Here is a 5798-nt window from a genome sequence, read left to right on the forward strand (position 1 = left end):
TGCTCTCGAATTACCTTCTCCTACTGAGCCACGCATGCAGAGATGGGTTGACCATATGTCTAGGCATGCTGGTCAATCTCAGATTTCTTTTTCTGATACCTTCTTCAGGTGGTTTGACCGTTAGGAGATGGTCTATTCTGAGTATCCATATGTTGGCATGGATTTTCGGGGTGATCCGGACTTAGTACTGCCGGATGGCGAGCAGTGGGGTGCTATTGGTAAAATCTTCGACCATATCACTGTTTACTGTTTTTATAATGTCCTTGTGCTTTATTCTATCAAGACTTTTAATCAAACTCATGTGCGCATGCAGATGTTGGTCCTGTTCGTCCAGTAGTTCGCTTGAGAGTGCCAGCCGCTGCCCCAGCAGGAGAGGCTGCCGGGAGGGTTATTCTTCGTGACCTCGATGTGGCCGAGACTCTCACAGCCGTGCAGGAGCAGGTTGAGAGCCTTACTCTCGGTATTCCAGATGTGAGGATCGACGAGTTACCTTTACAGTTGCAGCGGCATACTACTGGTGTGCCTAGACGATGGACTCGTCTTTTACGCATGATCGCACAGGCTGCGACTTGCTATCATGAGCATCATTAGATTAGGGTGCCCCCTAGCATTTTGAGTTTTTGGGTCATGTGACCGATTTTGTCTTGGTTACAGAACATTATATGTAAACCATAAACAGCTATATATATATATATTTTGATTTTCGGGGTTTTATTCTGGTTGAGTTATATGATCCACATGTAAAACATTGATGATGTGTTTCTTTATATAAATGTCGCAAATGCCTATCTAACACATAGTTTGCTAATGAGTCAGTTAATGTGTTTAAGTTTCTGGAAATATGCTGGTATTGAATCAAATCAAATTGTCTTTCCAAAATCTTAACCCTTAGGAACATGCGATAAATAGCTGGGTTTCGGACGGAATATATACCATTGAGTTGTAGTATTACGAGTTGTCAGTCTAGCCTGACGATTAGTCAGCGTATACCATGGGTGATGGCATAAGAGAGAAGTTCTATCAACGCGCTATACTCAGCGATGTTATTCGTTAATTGACCAATACATACACCTCTGAAACTTACTAACTCGCCGGTTGGATCAAAAATGGCCCAGGCTGCGGAGGACAGGTTCCGCGAACTACGACTCGCTCCGTCGGCATATCCAACACATGTCTCCATAAGGTTTGACATCTGCAATAAATGTAAAAAGGTGGATTACTCGACCAAAACTAACACTTTAGCGAAAACAAAATACAACAAAAGCATATTGGTCACTATTTAAGCATAGTAACGCTTGAGGTACAACCCATTACGAGGTTGCGCCAGTGGAATTCCGTCATAATCCATTAACTCGTAGGCTCCTTTTGCTAACACTCGTTTAACAATATAGGGGCCCATCCATAAAGAATTAAATTTACCTGCTCCCAATTTATCGGATTCTTGGTCGTAAAGAAAGACCAAGTCACCTTCTGAGAAGACACGGGGTTTGACATTTTTGTCGAATTGCGCCTTGACTCATTTCTTATGGGCTTCGTTAGCCAAAGTGGCATCACGACGGGTTTCATCCAATTGGATTAATTCCAAAAACGGGCCTCTTCTTTCGAAGTTCCGGGGAGGAGATCGATTGCGAGTTTAAGAGATGAGATTTCGCACTAGACTGGTAAGACTGCTTCCAGGCCATATACCAGTTGGAAGGGTGTGAACCCTGTCGCATTCCTTACCGATGTTCGGTAAGCCCACAAGGCCGAGTACAGGATTAGGTGCCACCTTCTTTTGTGAACTCCGATCATCCTCTGCAACATACGCTTCAGGACCTTGTTGATCGCTTCAACTTGTCCGTTGGCTTGCGGATAATACGGAGTAGAGCTGTCGTGAGACAATCCTAGCTTGGCAGCTAATTCGAGCATCATGTGATTGCGAAAATGCGATCCATGATCTGTGACTATAGCCTGTGGTACGCCGAATCTGGCGACTACATGATTGAAAAAGAAAAGGGCAGCTGTTTCACCAGTGTTATCTAATGTAGGCATCGCCTCGGCCCATTTGGTAAAATAGTCAACGGCGACTATAATGTACCCATGCCCCCCGGTCGAGGTGGGGTTACATGTCATGAAATCGATGCCCCATTTGGCGAATGGCCCAACAGCAACTATTGGCTGTAAGGGTGCGGGTGGTCTTCTGGTTTTGCTATCAAAAATTTGACAAGCATGGCAACTTCTGGCTGCGGTTATGCAATCTTTGAACATGGTCGGCCAGAAGTATCCTGCTCGTAAGATTTTTTGTGCTGTAGCATATCCAGATTGATGCCCCCCACACGCGCCTGAATGACACTCATTCAGGGCTTTTTCGGCCTCCTCATGGGTGAGGCACCTTCTCAGAATTGTATCGAAACCACGACGGTAAAGCGTATCACCGACGATCATGTAGTCTTTTACTTGGTATCATATATGTTTCTGTTCAGAGTGAGAGGTGTTAGGCCTAAACTTTTGGGTTTGGAGATAAATTATGATATCTCCATACCACTCATTGCTTGTAGATATCAGAAACAAATTCTCATCCACGATTGATTCTTCGGATGTTTCATCGTTGGACGACGATGGGAGATCGTACAATAGTTCTGCGAAAACTAGAGCTTTCTTTGACTTGGATTTTACAAATTCCAGATCAAACTCTTGAAGGATCATTATCCATTTTGAATATTTGCCCCCCAGCAACTGTCGCAACAATATATAAGTCATGGGGTTGCAATCTGATAGAATGGTAGTTTTCCGAAAGGGGACATAATGTCGAAATCTTTGTATCGCTTGAACAGCTGCAAGCGCTAGTTTTTCAACATAAGAATATTTGCTTTCTGTATCATTTAAGTTTTTACTTAAATAATATATAGGGTGTTCAATTCCATCGACTTCTTGAACTAAAACCATTGCGATGGTTGTATCTGCTGCAGCCAGATACAGGTTAAAATCTCTTTGATAATCGGGGGCGTACATTAATGATGCTTTTATTAAGGAATCTTTTAAAGCGTCAAAGGAAGCTTGCGCAACCTGATCCCAGACGAAGGGTACCTCCTTTTTCAAAAGACGTGTATAACCTTTAGCAAGTTCAGCGTAATTTGGAATGAACCTCCTCAGAAAGTTTGCTTTCCCTTGGAGTTTCTGAATCTGAAGCAAATTTGAAGGTGGAGGAAAATTTATGATTGCCTGGACCTTACAAGGGTCGAGACGAATCCCATCCTTGGAGACTACAAAGCCAAGTAAACGACCAGAATCGACGCAAAATACACATTTGTGCGGATTGAGTCGTATCTTGTAGTGTCGGCAGCGTAGAAATATTGCTCTTAAATGCTGCGGATGATCAGTCCACTTTTGTGAATGAGCCGGAAGGTCGTCGAGGTATGGTTGAACGATGTTCTTGATGTCATGGAAGGCATAATTCATTGCCCTCTGAAAGGTTGCCCCTGCGTTCTTTAAACCAAAGGGTAATTTTTGATATGCGAATGTGCCCCACGAACAAATGAATGCAGTCTTTGACTGGTCCTCTGGGCGGATATTTATTTGATTATACCCGGAAAATCCATCCATGAATGAAACGATTTCGCATCCGGCGCATTCATCAATTATCTGGTCGATGAAGGGTGTAGGGTAGTTGTCTTTCGGACAAGCTTGATTTACATCCCTATAATCGACACACACTCTAATTGTCCCTTGTTTCTTCATAACAGGGACAATATTCGATACCCAATCGGTTAGAGGAACCGGGTAGATGAAACCAGCATGGAGAAGTTTTTCAACTTCTGCCTTAATGGCAACGGCTTTCTTGGGGTGCACCTGTCTGAGTCGTTGTCGCACCGGTTTCACATCTGGATACATCTTAATTTCGTGTTCAACGATACTCGAGTTAATGCCTGGCATTTCATCATATGACCAAGCAAAGACATCTCTGAACTCGCAAAAAAGAGCGTTGTATATTTCCAGTTCTGAAGGAGAACAACATTTGCCGACATAAATATTCTCTACAACATCCGTTTTAGTCGAGATATTTATGGCTATAGTCTCTTCAATGTTGGATAAGTTTCGCTCGGAATCCACCGTATTTACAGTATTTGATAGAAATTCAAAAACTGAAGGATGATAAAGGTCATCTTGAGTATCTTCTTCATAATCAGGAAGAAGGGAACGATGGTGGTGATCATTCCATGGGGCCCCTTCAATCATCATTGATTGTAGAATTCCTTCGTCGGTTCCATGCACTCGCGACCAAGGATCTGAAGGGGTACCATATTCTCTAGACCTATCTACCCAAACGCTTGACGAGCGTTGATTTGGGTTTGCCTCCCATGCTAGAAACATTGATTGCTACAATATTTCTATTGGGCTTGGGGGTAAAACCATTGTATGATCCATGTTGATATCGTTTTTTGAGATCTTTGTGGAAGATATCATATTGCAGGTTCCTATCGACGCTATTTCCGCCAAATCAATTGGAGGTGGAAAAGCGAAAGTTCCCATTAGTATAGGATCTTTTAGTAGGCCTACTCCGATATTCTGAAGCGAATGGTGGCTTCCATGGATAATGGGAATGCTTCCCGTAACTTGTGAACCATTAGGGAGGAAGTTTTGTTGGTCGACGATTGTAATCCCCCCTTGAAAGGGAAATGCAACCTTCCTAAAATAGGTCGACACAACAGCTGCCATGGCATATATCCATGGTCTTCCTAGCAGGATGTTGTAATCAAGATTCCCATCGATGACTTCACCATCTATTTCTACTGTTTTTCCCCCTAGTTCAACCTTCAAGTTATTTAGGATACCATATGGGGTATATGTCCTTCCGTCGAATGCTTTTAATGTCGTCAAAGATCACGACAAGGTTGGAGATCCTAAAGTTTTCCAGCAGCTCATCGACATAATACATGTAGATGCCCCCTCATCAATAATTGTTCGATGAACAGTTTTGTTGAGGGCTTTCACTTGAATAAGGAAAGCTAGTTGTGCTGGTAACTGAGGATCGTATCCTTTGTGGTCGAAGGACACAAGATTGGAATCCTTAGGATCAACCCCACCAATGGCTGATAACAAAGCCTGCCTTTGGGATGTGAAATTTGGTAGTACTTCCAGAGTCGACATAGCGGATGGCGATTGGGCCAAATCTTCCACTATGTTATAATGCTGCGCCGCTCTAGCGCGAGGATTAAACGTCGACTTGTGTACTACTCCCTTTGGCGGTTTTATTGTTAATTCAGGAATGATGGGTGGTACAACTTCTGTCGAAGTTGTTGTCGAACTACTTGGTTGATCTTTATCCTTGTCGTTCGACAGTGGCGGATTCCCGTAATCTTTGTTCCTTGTCGAAATCAAAGCATCATTTTTCTACTTCGAAATCGACAACATTAGCACTTGCGACGGGGAAGCATTTCCACTTTCAACCAGATTTGTTCCTGGATTTGGAAACGGATCAGTTAACACTGCTGAGGTTTTCGAACTTTTAAAGAATCTTTTAAGCTCAGCTTTGTATGGACATTCTCTCGTCCAATGATCCTCATCACATATCTGACACCCTGAGGGGGGTTTCCTATTCCCAGGAGGGTTTGAAGAAGTTTTTTCAGGAGATGACTCATCCTGTTTCTTCTTCTTCCCTTTGCTTTGTTTCTTCTTGCTTCCTGGTTGTTTGGTTTCTTTGCCCTTATCTGTCGATACGGCATTTACTTCCGAAGCAAGAATTTCGTCTTTTGCATTTTGATCTGAAATCTTACGGGCTTTCTTGGGCGTAGCCTTTGTCGATTTTGCGTTTTTCATGC

Source organism: Pinus tabuliformis, chromosome 8 (assembly GCF_031772625.1).
Source record: "Pinus tabuliformis cultivar Carrire ecotype Pingquan chromosome 8, CPIR1, whole genome shotgun sequence".
NCBI classification, from domain to species: domain Eukaryota; kingdom Viridiplantae; phylum Streptophyta; class Pinopsida; order Pinales; family Pinaceae; genus Pinus; species Pinus tabuliformis.